At 35.3% G+C, this 18938-nt stretch overlaps 1 protein-coding gene across 12 annotated transcripts in view; it reads left to right on the top strand.

The window, feature by feature from the left end:
- The window catches only part of HMBOX1 (homeobox containing 1), a 194110-nt gene that overhangs the window by 61736 nt on the left and 113436 nt on the right, over positions 1 to 18938 (top strand). The window contains exon 1 of one of the 12 annotated variants that reach the window (XM_078069462.1): positions 6732 to 6860. The exons of the other annotated variants lie outside the window; for them this stretch is intronic. The gene's annotated coding sequence lies outside the window, so the exon portion shown is untranslated. Of the gene's footprint in view, positions 1 to 6731; positions 6861 to 18938 lie in introns of those variants that run through there. 12 annotated transcript variants of the gene reach the window in all.

Raw genomic sequence — 18938 nt, 5'->3', positions numbered from 1 at the left:
ATCTATGTGTTTGTTAATTACTTAATACTACCTGCTGTGAGGCATAAAGAGATTGTATATGTTACTTTAACAGAATTAAGATGGAATAGGAAAACAGTTAAACAAATCGAATGGATACTTTGTTGTATTTTTGGAACAGGGCATGATACCCTCAACTTTTAAAACAAACTCTCTATGTTTGGTCATTCCATAATTTTCTTCTACTAGCCCTATTAAAATATATTTATGTTGCCCCCCTCTCTGTTTTCTGTTCCCAGTTCTTCATACCATCACCCTTTTTCATTCCTCTAATTTTTCTTCTTTTTAACTTCAACAATTTGGGTTGCAGGGGAAAAAAACCTGGCACTTAATCAAGAACATGATCTCATTGCTTTCAATGGCTTAGAAAAGAAACATTTTAAAGCAGTTGAAAGATTTCACTTTCGAAAGTAGGTACTGCATAACTAAGTGTGTTGGTTCCCAGCAGAGCCTTGAGTAACCTCTTTCCAGCCATCCTCATGTTTTTTCTCTTCTACTTCCTGTTCAGTGAGCAATAGCCTAGGTTTAAAAAAAAAAAAAAAAGCCAGTAAGACTTTCCTTTTGGCTCTCTTGCCAGGATATTGTTTTCAGTTCTTTCATCCTGTGCATAATACTTTTATATTTTTATAGCATAATTATTTCTAGGTTTCATCCATCTATATAAACATGAAATATAACTTTTAATTCCCTTCTGCTCACACAAACCCTCCAGCCTTTTCAGAGTTCCCTTAGGTATTTCTGGGAGTCTATGAGTAGAATGTAACGTGTTTAGGAACATGAAGTGAATATTCTTTTCTTACAGCCTGCTTGGGAAGTCCATCCTCCTTGAGCTACCCCAATGCGGTACCTTTTCACTGCCACTGCTGCTCGGTCTTCTATGAGGGACAGTAGCCAGGAATTCTGTCTTTAGTGCTTTCGGAGTGCCCAGGAGGTGCAGGGCTGAATTAGAGAGTTCCCCCTACCTCCCATCTCTGTGCCACACTTTGTACCCAAATCCCAAACAGTAGAATTGGTGCTCACACTTTCAGCCTCTCTTGAAAAGGTTTCTTATCTTTTCCATCAATCCCTTTATTTCTGGGCTCAAAACCAGTTCAGAGAGCCAGATGGAAAAAGACACCATGCCATTTCTTCCATTGTCCTTATTTCATCTCACCCTCCTCCTGCTCACCCTCTCAACCGCCTTTAGATTCCTGCTGAAATTTGCATCATCCATGGTAGTTGCTGAATTCTTAATCATTCTTGGAGTTAACTGAGTTAACCTGTTACATCTTTAAAAGCTGGTTTTTGAATAAGTACCTTTGCTACAAAATTCAAAAGATACAAAAATATGTCCAGTGAAAAGGCTAGCACCTCCATCCCTCAGGTATCAAGTTCCCCACTGTGGGGGAATCAGTATTACCAGTTTCTTCTCTATCCTCCTAGAAGTGCTTTATTCCTGTATAAACAAATCTATATAGTTAACATATATATTCTTCCCCACTCTCTCCCTTCTCCTTTGCAAATGACATATATTTGTATTAGTACATCAGGAATTTCCTTATTTTTTTATGGCTGCATTGTATGGTTATATCATAACTTATTTATCTTGTCCCCTAATGGTGGACATTTGGGTTTCTTCTAAATTTTGCCTATTACAAATAATGCCGCAGAGAATAACTTTTAACGTGAGTTATTTTGCCTGTGTATGAGTGTATCTGTGGGGTAAATCCCTGGAACTGGAATTGCTAGGTTGAAGGTTATATAATTTGGTACCTGCTACATTTTCAGTTACTAAATTTTTAAGAGTTTGTTTTTGATTTCTAGCTTATATTCTAGACTCCTTTTAATAAATTAACAGGCTCACCACCTCATTCTATTTGGTGATTGCTCAGGCAGTGCCCAAGTAACATAAATAAATGGACCAGGAGTAAGAAAAAAAAATAGATTTAGTTTTTGTTTTCATACTTTTCAGAGAGATAAAAGTATAAAGAATTATTTCTCTAGCCTAGTACAAACCTCAGTGTAAGCTCAGTGATAAATGGCAGCTGATACTTAGTATCTAGAGATGGTAGGGACTGTGGTGAACTGAAGGATGCTTGCCTTACTTAAAGGGAGGCAGTGCCATACAATTTCAGCCAGTTTTTGGCACACAAGGTATTACAAACTCAGTGGTGACTCAGTGGTGACAGATGCTGTAAATTTTTCTTTAAAAACAGAAGCCTTCATATTTATATCCGTGTCCTAACTTTAAAATTCCATGTAGACCAAACAAGATACATCCATGGGATTGATCCAACTTGCTGAGTCTCCAGTTTATGCCCTCTACTATTGTACATACACAGGTGGCTTTTTGGTCTATTTCTCTAGCTCTGACTCCCACTTATTCTGGTTCTTGATCGTCTGCTATCAACTAGATACTGCCTCTAGATATTCCAGTGATTGTTAAATATTTAGTTCTGTATATCACCATTGTCTGTCTTCTTAAATCTTCATTTGGAATTTCCTTCACCCTGAATGAGTCCAGAATCATGAGATTCTAATATCTCATTTCTATTCATTTAGTCACCATATCCTATGACTCCCAACAGGCATTTTCTATTTTATCTTATTATTTTTTTAAGATTTTATTTATTTGTCAGAGAGCACAAGCAGGGGGAGCGGCAGGCAGAGGGAGAAGCAGGCTCCCCGCTGAGCAGGGAGCCCGATGCAGGACTCGATCCCAGGACCCTGGGATCATGACCTGAGCCAAAGGCAGATGCTTAACCAACTGAGCCACCCAGGCATCCCAGCATTTTCTATTTTAGAGGTGTAGACTGTTAGAACTTTAGCAGGCAGGATCAGAAAATACTGCTACTCATTATGTTCTCTCCATGATGTCTACCAGAATTCTTTCTAGATTTTGGTCATTATTTGAAGGGCCTGGGAGGATATGATCATAGATGTTAATAAGTATTAAAATAAAACTTAGCAAGAAAGGTTTTTCCATCTGTAGTAATTCATGGCATCCTTTGAGTGTGTTTTGTTCTATGAGGTATTGGAAGAGGAATTAATACTTTGAGCCAAAGTCTCCAAACATTGGGTTATGATTCCTATTGGACAAAAGCTCTTACCTATCTACTTCATGTCTTATTATCCCACATTTCAGAATTTCCTACTAGAGAGGGTTATACAATTGTCTGTATTACCTCTTCCCTCCCTCTTGTCAGAGACTTCCATTGCGCCCATCCCAGTCCATCAAAGGTGAGTACACAGTTTTGAGGACATAAAAGTAATTCCTTTCAGATGACTGGAAACTACTGCCATTGATGCTTTTTCTCAAATGGTCGAAGTCATTTATTCATAATTAGAGTAATTAAAAAGTTAGTTAGAGGCACTATAAAAAATTGAATTTGGTTGGGGCGGGGGAAACTTGGGACAATGAGTCCTTGCAGTTACTGGGGGAAAGCAAGCCTTGTCCAAGCAGTTCTTGGCTGGGAGCTATCTAGCTCTCGATTTCTGCATACTCATGAAACTATTTTCTCTCATAGCTTAGTTTTCCAAATAAACTCCCCTCCTAGAAAGCCAGTATTCTCAATACAAGCCATTACATTGTTTTTCTGATAGTCTCCTTAAATTTGTTTTCCGTTAGGTTACAATAACCTTTCTGAAAGATTACAAAGGAGCAAGGGAGCTAACATTTCTGGGTGCCTACTTTAGGAGCCTTTTTTTTTTATTTTTTTTTTTTAAGATTTTATTTATTTGCGAGAGAGACAATGAGAGACAGACAGCATGAGAGGGAGGAGGGTCAGAGGGAGAAGCAGACTCCCTGCTGAGCAGGGAGCCTGATGTGGGACTCGATCCCGGGACTCCAGGATCATGTCCTGAGCCGAAGGCAGTCGCTTAACCAACTGAGCCACCCAGGCGCCCCAGGAGCCTTTTTTATGGTATTTTGTTTTAGTCCTCATAGTGACCCCTTCAGGTAGATATCACTGTTCACAATTCACAGAGGAGGAAACCAGCGCTTAGTGAGATTAAGACATTTGTACAAGATCAAACTGCTAACAAGTGGTAGAAGCTGAGATTTCAAACACGAAACCATCCTGCTCCAAGTCTCTTATTCTTTGTATTATTCCATTATACTCCCAGTTTTGAATTTTAGAAAATTATTTTGTTAACGATGTGTCACAAGGAAAAGAATGGAGGTAGGGAGAACAGTTGGAAACCATGGCATTAATATAGCAGAAGAGAAGGTTTCAAGTAAGGTAGAGAAGGTCACAGATAAAAGAACCTGTTGAGGGTAATTAAACCATTGGTTTAGCATATACTTGTGTTTTGTTTTAGTTCACTGTATAAAGAGTGGATTTTTCAAGCTATAAATTCCAATTTAAAATGACAACCTATCAAATATATATTGAAATTATTAACGCTTAGTATTTGGGGATATGGCATAAAGTATAAATCAGAATTTTAAGACTGAATCATTCTTTGCCCTTTGTAGAGATTGTCTTTAATATGAATGTGCTTGATAGGTATTTTTAAATCTTTCCTTTTAGTTATACATTAATTCATATAAAAAAGTAGTAAAGATCATGGGATACAGATTTAGCACATTTTTTTATGCTGGTTAGACATAATACGAAAGAATTTAAAACTGATTTGAGTCTGGAAATTATTCCAAAGATTGAACAAGTCTTGCCACTTGTAATTAGATATAAATCCATAGTACAGAAAGTGCTTTTTGAGAGCTAGTAGTATTTGGTAGCATACAGTAAATAATTTAAAATATTAATACTATATATTGTATGGTGCATTACACTTTATAATTATCATTATAGTTTGAGAACTCATGAGTTTGTCAGTAGGTATCTGAAGAAAATAATTCAGAATAAGGGATCTGAAATACATGAAGATTATATTATAGCAAATAAAATTGAGATAAGCCGTTATGATTCTGGAGTAGAATTCGTGATTTTGCTAGGAATGGCCAGGTCATGGGGAACATAAAGGAACAAAAGAAAGAGAGAAAATATGATGGTATCTGCACCCCCAGGATTTTAAAGATGAGCATGAGAAAGCTGTGGGCTCCCTGACTCAGGTAGAGAGCCTTTTCTCATGACTTAAGATGCTTTTTATGCCTGTTCCGTCGGGCAGTACAAAATGTGAGGCTCTAAAATAACTGTAGTAGACTGTGAGGAATGCATGGAATAAAAGAAAGTGCAGCTGTCCTTGGGATTCTTACAGTGTTATAAGTTTGGGGATAGAGCATAAGTTTGCTCCCTGGAATTTGTTTGATTTCAACTTCAGTCGTAAAACATTATTTGATTGGCCACCTCCTTAGTTTAAATTATGTATTAGCATATCCTCCTGAGATGTGGAAGGTAAAACACTTCTCTGCTTCTCTTGCAAGGGAGAGCATATGAATTCCCTCATCCTCTACCTTTGTATCCTCCTTTTAGCACTCACCCCCTAATAAATGGACAAGAGGATGCTTCAAACCTAGTCATATGAGTCGTTGATGATGCTCTCTGAAGTCAATGTAATGGATGCTGGGAATGCCCAAAAATAACATTTCTATTAACTTGTTGTTGATATTATCAGAAATTCTACCATTACCAATTCATAAGTTTCCTATTAAATTGGGTCATCCCTAGTAAAGCTATTGATTTAATTTCTATCTAACCAAGATAATACTTGGCATTTTTAATAGAAATTTTCAACCATAGGTTCCTCTTTGATCTGGCCTTCCCAGTAGCTCCCACTTCTCTGATTTCATGTTCTGTTGTTCACGCAACTCTAGCCACACCATCCTCAGTGGTATTCTTTAAACATGATGGACAGTTTCTGCCTCAAGGTCTTAATCTTGAATGTTTTCTCCCCTTTATCTACATGGCTTGCTTCCTAACATCATTCAAGTCTTTACTCTGATTTAGCTTTATCACTGAGGCTTTCTCTGAGTACCCTATTTAAAGTTGTAACGCCACCACCCACAATCCCTAAATGCTTTCTCAGCTTTATTCTTCTTTGTTGTACCTACCATGATCTAAATACTGTATATTTGACCTTTAAAAAAAAATTTTTTTTTGGCCTTTCACTACAAGAATGTAAGCTTTATGTGAACAGGGATTTTGTTTTGTTCATTGCTGTATTTCCCAGTGTAATTTCTCACATGTAGTTAGATGCTCAGTAAATATTTGTTGAAAACATAAATGAGTGAATACAAGGTGCTACAGGATTGAGGCATAAAAAGAAGTGCCTATAGGGAAATTGGATACCAAACAATTATCTCATATTTTTTGTTATATTGTTTCTCAGAATATGTTAAACTGTATTAATCCCTCTCCAAGAAATACTTGCCGGGGGCCAACTATGGACAGCTTCTGTTTGCATATTTATAATAATTCTGAACTCAACAAAACCTTCCAATGACATGCATTTATAGAGACCCTGCGTTTCTGGATGACTAAGTAGAATTTTTGCTTTTATTTATTGGTAAACTAGTGTGAACACTAACCTGGGAGTCAGGGTTTCTGGCTCCTATTATCGATTCTTTTTTTTTCATCTGTAAACAAGGTGATTGGAAAACACTGTTAACATCTATTCTAGCTTAATCTAAGATTTTATGATTTACCTTAGTATATCTTAATGAAATCTCTTACTCCAATTGTATAATTATTTCATTTATTAAACTCTGGGAAACTGCTGGGATAGGAGAAATGCAAAACAGGAAGAAAATACTGGATCTTTCAGAAATGCAGAACCACAAGTTTTTGCTCTGGAAGTTGTTTATCAGTATATTATGTACTCTGCCTGCAAAAGAAAATAGAGGCTTCAAAGCTGTATGAATGAATGCTTGAGCCATGGATCAAGGCATGTGGATTGGTTCTGTGAGTAAACTGTTATATTTTAACATCAAAATATTCTAGATGTATGTCAATAGGAATCTTTTTGTGTATGTTAATCAAGGGGGTAGTTCTATTTTTGAATGATAGTAACACAGACTTTAAAAATTAATTTATAATGAGGATAGACTCTACCTTCAAATTAAATTTTCCTGTTGTAGTGAAGTAGAATTCTATCAAAGTTACCTTCAGTAATGAATAACTATTTAAGTTTATTTTAAGTTTTCAGCTTAGAGTATTGATTGGTATGGTAAATAATAGGAAACATTTGGGGTAAGATTATTCTCAAAATTGTCTTCATGCCTAGACATTACATTTTATACACCAGATATGGCATTGCCATATTAGAGTTCTTTCTTGTTCTCTAAACCAGTAATTTCCAAGTAGCATTACCTCAGGAGCTGTTTAAAAGTGTTCATGGAAAGGTGCCTGGGTGGCTCAGTCTGTTCAGTATCTGACTCTCGGTTTTGGCTCAAGTCATGATCTCAGAGTTGTGGGATCGATCCCTGCATCAGGCTCCACACTCAGCATGGAGTCTGCTTGAGATTCTCTCTCTCTCTCTCCCTCTGCCCCTTCCCCCCACTTGCACACACTCTCTCCCTCTCTAAATAAATGAAATCTTTAAGAAAAAAAAAAAAAGTGTTCATGGATCCTTACATCCTATTATTTGGATTCGGTAGGTCCAGAGTTGGCTGGGGATTCTGTGCATTTAATTCTGATGCACAGCACAGTTTGGGAACAACTGTTTTAAACTGATGTGGAGAGGAAATGCTGTCTGCTACAATATATTTGTACTGCAATTCAATAAGAATGAAGTAGGGTCATGGTGTAACTTAACGGTAACAACTCTGTGAGAGTCAAGCACCCTGAGACTTCCATAGTAGGGAATGCAAAATAGTATGATATAAACAGTAGCCACTTCATGTATTTTGAACTTAAATAAATAAAAAAAATCTGAAACTACAAGTCTTTTGGATATAAAAGCCACAAGAAAGTGATGTCTAAACCGACACAGGTATAAAGGTGGTCATGGTTGGAGTCAAGTACATTTGAGGCCACATATAAAGGCAAAGATGTTGGTTCACCCTCTGACCTAAGGATAAGTGTTTCCTAACATTTCACAGCATAGTTCAATAGAGTTTAGTGACCTTCTGTTAATAATAGAGAAATGTATATTTTTATTTTCAGGTTATATCATTGTTTTAGAATGGAAAAAAGTAGGGAATATTTTGAAGGTAACATCAAAAACCACCAAAACCTATAACTCCTTTATTAGACCACCATAGTAAATGCTAGAGGGTATGTGGCAGTCATATGGCTGCTCTGATTAATTGTATTTATTGATAAAGCTTCAAGATCATCCAACAATGAAGTATAGTAACCTAGAGACTCCTTTCTAGAAGCCATAAAAAATAGGAATGTTCAACCCTCTTCTATCTATTCATGAATTAGTTCAACAAATATTGTAGTGCCTGTTATGTTCCAGATACTACTTTAGGAGCAGGTACAGATAATGGACAATAGGGACACAGATAATAGACAATGTAAATATGTGATATGCTGAAGATTAATATTTGCTTAGAAGAAAAAGAAAGCAAAAGTGAAACTGTTTTCCTTTTTTAAAAAAGCTGAGTTTAGGGAAGGGAAGTCTGGGATAAAAAAGAGGCCTGGTTCAGTTAACATCATAGATGTTTAATCACTGCCTCTTGAATGAATGTGCAAAAAACTTGTCTGCAAATTTAGTACACACAAAATTGAGTTGGTAGCGGGAGAAAGTAATATAATTTTAGGTCTAGGACAAGAAAACTAATAGTTCCCTGTATTCTGCTCTGATTAGGCTCTTTATAGAAGTATTGTGTTGAATTTGGGGAGCCGCTTTTTAAGAGAAGACAGGATCATGACAAATGAAGAAACTGTGTCAAACTGGAATCAGGACTGGGGATATTTAGCATGGAGACTCTTCGCAAGATTATGCAGATAATTTTAAAAGCTGCCTTGTGGAAGAGAAAAGAAGAAATTTAGACTGTATTGATTCAGCCAGACAAGTGTGTTGAAGTTATAAGAAACCGTTTAGAATCTATAAAAGGAAGATCTTTATCAGCAAAACTCTCCCATTAAATTTCCCTGTCACTGGAGATGTAGGAAAAGCTACATGAGTCTATAGGTCTTTAAAAATTTGACAAGTAGTATATGTAATAATTCTTTTGGAATAAAAATCTCCATGATATGCAGTATCCTTTAATCACGAATCATAAGGAGTAAAACCTGATGTAAATATAAGATTTTTTTAGTGGTGTATCTGTTGCTTAACTTGTTGCATAGTAGCTATCACAATTAAATATTGCCCCTGAAAAATGATAAAAAACTGTATCCCTAAACTTATATTTGCAGAAAGGTGAAGCCTGATGTAAGTACTTATATAGTTACAGTTCTAATAAGAAAAGAAAAGTCCATTAGCTGATTGACATGGGCAAGTAGTGTCTTGTGTTAATTCCCTACCTCAGGGGATTGTGAGATTAAATGAGTTTGTATGTGTAAAGCACTTATCCAGTGAGTGTCTGGCCCAGGGAAGTGTACATTAAATAGTGGTAGTAGTTGTTATTTACGGTTTTATTTATTTATTTATTTTTAAGATTTTATTTATTTATTTGACAGAGAGAGACACAGCGAGAGAGGGAACACAGGCAGGGGGCGTGGGAGAGGGAGAAGCAGGCTTCCCGCTGACACGAAGCCTGATGCGGGGCTCGATCTCAGGACCCTGGGATCATGACCTGAGCCAAAGGCAGATGCTTAACTACAGAGCCACCCAGGCGCCCCGTTATTTACAGTTTTAAACTACCTGGAGGCATTATTTGAGAAATTAATATTCTCATCTAGATGAGTTTTTAAAAATTCGTAGTATCTGTGGTTCTGTTTTCCTCACATCACCAAGCATTCTTCACTGCAGAACTCTGCATGTACCTCTCAAATCACAGCTAAATGTGGTAAGGCCTCATTTATCTAGCATTGTCCAGGGGAAAGTGTTTGACATAAATGAAACAACTTCTGATTAACTTCCTAAAATGTAAACTCTTAACTATTTCAACTTTTAAAAACAAGTGTATCACATACTTTCCTGCCTTTTGTGTTTAAACAATAGACCCCTAAACATGACTTTAACTTTTTGATAAGTTAGTGTTATATGTATGTATGTGTAATTAAATAGTTGTTTTCATGTATTTTGTTCTTTTCAGGGAGCTGTCATTTTTTTCTGTGGTAAAGCTTTTTATACACTCCCACCACTTTCTAAATTTCTCTAATCTACTCTGAATTTGGAAACCAGATATTCAGGCTTGCTAAGAATTACATGTTCAAATGATTAAGATGTCTGGAATTTGCTTGAAAATAATTAACAACTCCCCTCCCTTAATTATTCAAGCTGGGTGATAGGCACTTAAGCGTTTATTACTCTGTTCTAACTGCCCTTGTACGTATTTGCAAATTTTCATAATAAAAAGTTTTTTAAAACCACCGTTAGGGAAAGAAATTTTATGGTAGCTATATGCAGGTCTATGTATATTCATTTCTTAATTTTTATCTTTATATGGATTCACAGGAAACTTAGTATTTATCTTTGGACAAAAGGACTGAGAGCTAAGGGGAAGGGATGTTCACTTTATTTTTTCTAGTGGAGTTTTTTAGGACCTTTTTTACCTTCATGTATTATGTTTATTGATCTCTTTTTTTAAAGATTTATTTATTTATTTTAGAGAGAGAGAGAGAACATGAACAGGAGGGGTAGAGGGAGAGGGAAAGAGAGTATCAAGCAGACTCTGTGCTGAGCATGGAACCTCACACGGGGCTCTCAGTTCCATGACCCTTAGATCACGAGCTGAGCTGAAACCAAGAGTTGGATGATTAACTGCACCACCCAGGCGCCCCTTATGTTTATTTATATATTTGTGTGTGTGTGTGTGTGTGTGTGTATGTCTCACTGTGTATCTAGTCAGGAAGAGGGTTCACTTCTATAAATTCTATGAATTCACAGTCTCTCATTTGAAAATACTAATAGCATCTAACTTAACAGGATCATGAAGCTGTGTACCTCTGTATTTTAACACATTTTTACTTTATTTTAAATAGACAGTTTAAATGGTAACACCGGGTTCTGTGTGTGGTGCTGAATGGGCAGTAAAAGGAGTTCTGTAATCTTTGTTCTAAAATTCTGAGAATTCTTTTTTGGTATCCAAATCTGGGCATAAGGGGTGACTAATTGGTGTTTGCAATGTCTCCTGTCCCCTCTCCTTTTGATGGCTTGCTCACACTGCCTGTGCTGTAGCTAAGCTAACTCTTCACCCTCTCTTATGCTTCCCTTTCTTCCTAAAGCCTTATACTTCCTGTTTATTTCTTTCTTCCTTGATTTAAATATTCTGTCCTTCCTGTGTTTACTGTTATGGAGTGAAACATACATTCTGAACTGCACAGCATAAATTCAATTGTAAATCACCACTGATATACTGGATTCACAATTAAGCATTTCCTGAAGGTGGGAGTATAAATTATTTCCTCTTTGGGAGGCAATTTGACAAAACCTATCATAACTTAAAATGTATATACTCTTTGTCAAACAGCTTCTCTTTTGGGAATTTATCATAAAGTTATATTCACACTTGTACAAAGATGTATGAAGAAACTGAATGGTGTTTGGGTGGAAGAGAAAAAGGAGTTTGGGGTGGGAGGCAGACTATAGGTCTTTTGAAATTCATCTTTTCTTTAAAAAAAAAAAAAGACAAAAAATTTCACCTATTCCTTTACCATTTTTTATGTTAAAAAGAAAAAGTGGGGTTAAAAAAAAGCCGCCTTACTACCTGTGGATTATACAGCATCTAAAGGTTCTTATTCCTAATGGATTTTCTGGATTATATTTTTATAATATAATAGTATATAGTATATAGTACAGTAGGCTTCTTCTTTGTTCAGCCTGACTTTGTGTAGGATTTTGACAACTCTAAACTAATCATTTGATAATTGAGTCCATTTCTGATATTAGGAATTTTAACAATTTTATTGCATAAATGTATGTGTATCTATAGATGCATTTATCCTTCCTGACCATATTCCAAATACACATATCCATCCTTAACCCCAACTCCATTACCTGATGACCACCTGTTTTTCTCTCTGTGCTCATGTACTTACATATGTGTGTATGTATGCATATAGCTATACCACTGACCTAAGACATACACATACAAAGGGGGTTTTGGGTTATAGTTTTTTTTTTTAAACCTGATCATATTATACTCATTTGATTGCATTTTACTTTTTTTTTACTCAACAAGTACAATGTGCAAATCCCCCACCAAGGTACCTAATAAAACTAATTTATTCTTTTTTAATGATTGCATTGTGTTAATAGATCAAATTGTAATGTATTCAGCCATTCCCGTATTGATTGAAAAACTCTGTTTCTAAAGACAAGGAATTAGAAAATAAGTGACAGTAAACATCTTTATACATATTACATATGATTACTTTTATTTCTATATGGTAGATTCCCAGGAACTGGACTACTAGGTTAAAGGTATAAGTACTTTAAATTTTATACATGGTGCCAGATTCCTTCCAAAAGGATGTCATAACTCATTTAGATAATGAAATAGGACAGTACCATTTTGAGGAGATATTATCCGTCTTTTAAATTTTGCTAAAATGATATCTCATTGTTAAACCACATAATTGTTACTTCGCTTTTAGTAAGTTTGAGTATTTTTTATGAACTTGACAACTTGGGTCTGCTCTCTCTCTATATGTCAAATATTTTTTCCGGTTTAATTGCTTAGTTTGTTTATGCTTTTTTCATTTTTTATGTCTAGGAAACTTTAAACTTTTATATCTATCTTTTCACGTTTCTGCTCTTTGTTAAGATTGTTTAGAATACTTGTCATCTTATAAATTATGTTGTAGAATGTATTGCTGTGATTTATTTTTTTCATTTGTCCTTCTTTATACTACCTGGAGTTTATTTATTTTTTAATAAATAATGTAAGATAAAGATCTTTTTATTTTTTTGCTAGATGATAACCAGTTTTGTGGTGATCATTTTAAAAAATAAGTTATCCTTTCCTGCAGAAATAGAATTTAACTTCTGATTTGTACATTTTTTTCGTATGTGCTGGAATCTGTGTTTAAGTTCTTTATTCTGTTCCTCTCATCTGTATCTATTCTTAAGCCAATGCTGTATTGATTTGATTAGGTGTCTTTTTTTTAAAATTTTTTATCATGTTATGTTAGTCACCATACAGTACTTCATTAGTTTTTGATGTAGTATTCCATGATTCATTGTTTGCATATAATACCCAAGTGCTCATTGCAGTATGTGCCCTCCTTAATACCCATCACCGGGCCAACCCATCCCCCCACTCCCCTCCCCTCTGAAACCCTCAGTCTGTTTCCCGGAGTCCATAGTCTGTCCTGGTTCATCTCCCCCTCCAATTCCCTCCCTTCATTTTTCCCTTCCTTCTTCTAATGTCCTCCATGCTATTTCTTAGGTTCCACATATGAGTGAAACCATATAATTGTCTTTCTCTGCTTGACTTATTTCATTTAGTGTAATCCCCTCCAGTTCCATCCATGTCGATGCAAATGGTGGATGTTCATCCTTTCTGATGGCTGAGTAATATTCCATTGTATATATGGACCACATCTTCTTTATCCATTCGTCTGTTGAAGGGCATCTCGGCTCCTTCCACAGTTTGACTATCGTGGACATTGCTGCTATGAGCATTGGGGTGCTTGTGCCCTTTCTTTTCACTGCAACTGTATCTTTGCGGTAAATACCCAGTAGTGCTGGGTCATAGGGTAGCTCTATTTTTAACTTTTTGAGGAACCTCCATACTGTTTTCCGAAGTGGCTGTACCAACTTGCATTCCCACCAACAGTGTAAGAGGGTTCCCCTTTGTCTTTTGAATGTATTCTGAAACATGATCAGTAAAGTCCACTTTGTAGTATATGTGCTGCCAAAGCGAGCACAGTGAAGTCCACTTTTGGTTTTCTCCTTTTTCTGGGTGGTTCTTGGACTTTCTGCTTTATAACTTTAAGATCCTGTTTTTAAATTAGAGAATAAATCTTTTGGGGTTATTTCTCAATGCAGTCGTTTATAAATACTGGGGCAAAGTACTGTGAATGAAATATTTTTCCCATTTTTGTAGGTGTTTCTCTCTAAACTAAATTTTTTTATTAATTTCAACTGTATTGTATCATACCTCTTTTTGATTATTTTTATTAATTTCAGTTTTCTTTTACTAGAATTGCCTGCATTTTTTTAAAAAAAATATTTTATTTGTTTATTTGACAGAGAGAGACAGCGAGAGAGGGAACACAAGCAGGGGGAGTGGGAGAGGGAGAAGCAGGCTTCCCGCCCAGCAGGGAGCCCAATGTGCAGCTTGATCCCAGGACCCTGGGATCATGACCTGAGGTGAAGGCAGACACTTAACCGACTGAGCCACCCAGGTGCCCCTAGAATTGCCTGCATTTTGTAGGCATTCCATCAGGTTATTAGCAAAAAGATATTTTTCTCTTTCATTCTGATATTTAAGTCAGTTAATTCATTTTCATGTCTTAATTAGTTGCTATAATCTTCAAGTCAGTGTTGAATTTTAAAGGGGTTAGTGGGCTTCCTGTTCTTTTTTTTTTTTTTAAGATTTTATTTATTAGAGAGAGAGAGCACGAGCAGACTGAGGGGCAGAGGGAGAAGCAGGCTCTCCACTGAGCAGGGAGCCCGATGTGGGGCTTGATCCCAGAACTCTGGGATTATGACCTGAGTCGAAGGCAGACGCTTAACCGACTGAGCCACCCAGGTGCCCCTGGGCTTCCTGTTCTAATCCCTGTAATAACATTCATATGGTTAAAATAATAAAAAAGTTTCCTGTAAACAGTCTCCTTCCCACCCTTTCCCTAATCTTTTCAGTTTCTACCCTGTACTCAAAGTAACCACTGTCGCTGGTTCTCTTCCACAGATCATCAAATTTCCATACAGAAGCAAGTTCTTAATATAGATATATACATAAACACACACATATGTACATTGTATGTACATATTTATTGTGTTCATGCGACCTTAATTTTATTTGAAATGGTTATAGTGTTTTGCTACATAATGGTACTTGCTACTGTTCTTTTTTCAAAAATGCTTATTTTTTTTCTATTTTTTCCCATAGAGCTTTTGTTAAAAATGGTTGCTGAATTTTCTCAAATGCCTTTTCAGCATCTATTGATATAATGATATGATTTTTTTGTGCTTAATTTGTTGATTTATTAGATTGTTGATTAAAAAGGAACCACTCTCATATTTCTGCAATAATTATAGTAATATATATAATTTTTGACATGTGGCTGGACTCTGTTGTCTACATTGATTTTTTAAAATTTAGAATTATACTTAACTTTTAAGTGAAATTGCTTTATGGGTATATTTTATGTGCTAGTACCTTTATTAGATTTGGTATTGAGTTGTTTTGACCTCATAAATGACTTGGAAAATTTTTTGTATTTTTCTATGGCTTAATATTATTAGAATTATGTTTTTTTGAAGATTAAGAATCTGCAGAGAATCCAGCTATCTGGATATCTTTTTCTATAGTAGGTTTTTAATTACCTTTAATTTATGGTGTTTAATTCTACTCAAGAATTCGTTGCTCTTGGGTTAATTTTGATATTTTCTATTTTACTGGGAAATCATCTCTTCTAGGTGTTCAAATGAATGCCATGAAATTAAATTAGTGGACTTTTTTTTTTCAGTTTTGTCTTGTTTTCTTAATTATCTCCTATGCTTATGTTTTTATTTCTCTTTTATTCTGAACCTTGTGAGTTTTCACTCTCTCTTGTTCCCCCGCTTTGTTTTACCCACTCATTAGACTGAGTGATTATTTCATTATCTTTCAAAGAGATACCTTTTAGATTTATTTGTGTTCTCTATAACTTTTTTACTTTATGTTCATTTTAAATATTATCTCTTAGTTTCTTCTTCCTAGCTTATTTTGATATATTTTGTTACTTTTTTCATTTCTTTTTTACAGTGTTTTTCTCCCTTGCCTTTTAGAAAAATTAAAATTGTTAAAGCCATAAATTTACTTGCAAATATAAATTTTGCTGGATCACACATAAATAATAATTATTTATTTATTTTTTTTTTTTTTTTTAAAGATTTTATTTATTTGACAGAGAGAGACACAGCGAGAGAGGGAACACAAGCAGGGGGAGTGGGAGAGGGAGAAGCAGGCTTCCTGCAGAGCAGGGAGCCCAATGCGGGACTCGATCCCAGGACCTTGGGATCATGACCTGAGCCGAAGGCAGACGCTTAACGACTGAGCCACCCAGGCGCCCCGGGTTTTAATTATTTTTATTCTATTTTTTGTCATCTCATCATTTTTAAGGAAAGAAATTGTAAATATTTTCTGAATTTTTGAGTTATCTATCTCTGAAATTAGTTAAAACTTTCATTATGACCATGTTTATGATCAGTTATGGTAATGAACATAGGAAAAAATATCTTTTTTGTTAGAGGGTTACAAGGTATCTTTTAAAAATCATATTTATTGATAATATAATTAAATTTGTTTTTTCTTCTTTCCAACTGTATTTGTCCATTCTAAAAGGTATACTGAAATTACTCAGTATATTTGTATTTTTAAAAATAAATTTATTAAAGTTCTAATAAGTTTTACTTTATTACCTATGTTTGGTATATACAGTTTTTTAACTTTTACATTTTAGTCATAAGTTGTGTATTTTATAATTGTATAATATTTTTCTTTATCCTGCTAAGTACTTTTGACCTTAAAATTATACCTTGACTGATACATGCTTCTTTGCAGTTACCTGAAAACAAAAACTCTTTTCCCTCAAAAGATGCTCATTGCTTTCCCTGATGGCTTCTTGACCTTGAAAAGATGAGATCTTTAGAATACTTTTATTTTCTGCCTCTCTTTCTTTTTCCCCTTATCCTCTTCTTCCTCATGAGATCTTGGAAGTATTTTTACTTCTGCCTATCTTCATCTCACCTGTCTACAACTCTTTTACTTTGAATAGTTTAGAAATTTATTAAAATGTTTATATGATATAGTCTTTTTGTTTCAAGAGTCTTTATAAGTTATACATTCCTAGGCATTTGGTTATTATTTAAATGTGTATTATATAATATAAACTGAAAGTTTCATTGATTACAATATTACTCTTTTTCTTCATCTTCCCTGTTACCACATCTCTTTTTCTGGTTTATTTTTTCTTAGTTAGAACCTTTCCTCAATTATTTTTCTTAATTGGGGTGCCTGAGAAAATACACTCTCTGAATTTTTGCATATTTGCAGTTTTTTTCATGTATCAAAATGTAAGCTTTGTTGGCACAGGATTCTTTCATCACTGTCATCTGTGAATGTTCTTTAACTCTATTTTTTAAAATTATTTTTTAAAGATTGCTTTATTTTAGAGAGAAAGAGCGTGCACACAAGGGGGCCAGCGGTAGTGGGTGAGGGAGAGAATCTCCAGCAGATTCCCCACTGAGCACAGAGCCTGAGAGGTGGGGGGCTCGATTTCATGACCCTGAGATCACAACCTGAGCCGAAATCAAGAGTCAGACACTTACCCAACTGAACTACCCAGGAGCCCTCGCTTTTTAAAGTACAAAAGATGAAGGGTCCAATGAGGAGCTGATTAACTTTTATAGGTTACATGCTTTTTAGAGCTGGGTGCTTGATGTGATCCAGCATCCGTGAACTTTTATCCCTAAAAACCTCTTTTTTTTTTTTTAAGTTCAGATTTTTTTTCTTTTTTGAAGTTTTTTTTGAGTATAGTTGACACACAATATTACGTTAGTTTCAGGAGTACAACATAGTGATTCAACAACTCTAAATGTTATGCTGTGCTCACCACAAGTGTATCTACCATCTGTCACCACACAATGTTTTTGTGTATCACTGACTGTATCCCACATGCTGTACCTTTTATTCCCATGACATAACATGGAAGCCTGTATCTCCCACTTTTTCCTTTACCCATTTTGCTCATCTCCCCCCACCTCCCTTCCCTCTGGCATCAGTGTATTTTTCTGTATTTATAGGTCTGATTCTGCTTTTTGTTTCCTTGTTTCATTTGTCTTATTTTTTAGATTCCATATATGAGTGAAATTATATGGTATTTGTCTTTCTCAATCTGACTTATATCTGACCCTCTGGGTCCATCTTGCTATCTCAGATTCCATTCTTTTTTATGGCTGAGTAATACTGCGTTTATATATATATATATATATATATATATATATATGGCACATCTTTATCCATTCATCTATCAGTGGACACTTAGGTTGCTTTCATATTTTGGCTATTATAAATAATGCTGCAGTAAACATAGGGGTGCATATATATTTTTGATTTAGTGTTTTTATTTTCTTTGATAAATACCCAGTAGTAGAATTACTGGATCATAAGGTAGTTCTATTTTTAATTTTTGAGAAACCTCCATACTGTTTTCCATAATGGCTGCACTATTTTACATTCTCACCAGCAACACCAGGAAGGTTTCTTTTTCTCCACATCTTTGCCAATACTTGTTATTTTCTGTTTTTTCGATAATGACCCCCTCTTTTTTTAAGGTTTATTTATTTGAGAGAGAACACGTACGGGCGGGGTTGGGGGGACAGAGGAAGAGGAAGAAAGAGTCTGATGCAGGGCTCATTCTCTCTCAAGATCTCATGATCTCATGATCATGTGATCATGACCTGACCTGAAACCAAGAGATGCTTAACTGACTGAGCCACTCAGGCACCCCTGATAATGGCCTTTCTAATGGCTGTGATTGTAATTTTTATTTAAACTCATTTAAATAAATTTTAATATTTATTAAACTCGTTTTTAAAACAATTTTTTAAAAATCTGTCTCCTATGCAGGGAGGGCTTTGTGACATTGAGTCTGAGAATAAAGAACTCATAGCACCACTTTACTTGCTTACTCTTCTGTCCTTAGAATATTTTAGTTCTATTGAATATTTTAAGCCCATTTATACCCATAATATAAATAACATAAACTCAG

Source organism: Halichoerus grypus, chromosome 3 (genome assembly GCF_964656455.1).
Source record: "Halichoerus grypus chromosome 3, mHalGry1.hap1.1, whole genome shotgun sequence".
In the NCBI taxonomy this organism is placed as follows: domain Eukaryota; kingdom Metazoa; phylum Chordata; class Mammalia; order Carnivora; family Phocidae; genus Halichoerus; species Halichoerus grypus.
The sequence above is the reverse complement of the archived record's forward strand: the minus strand, read 5'-3'. Positions and strand labels throughout refer to the sequence as shown.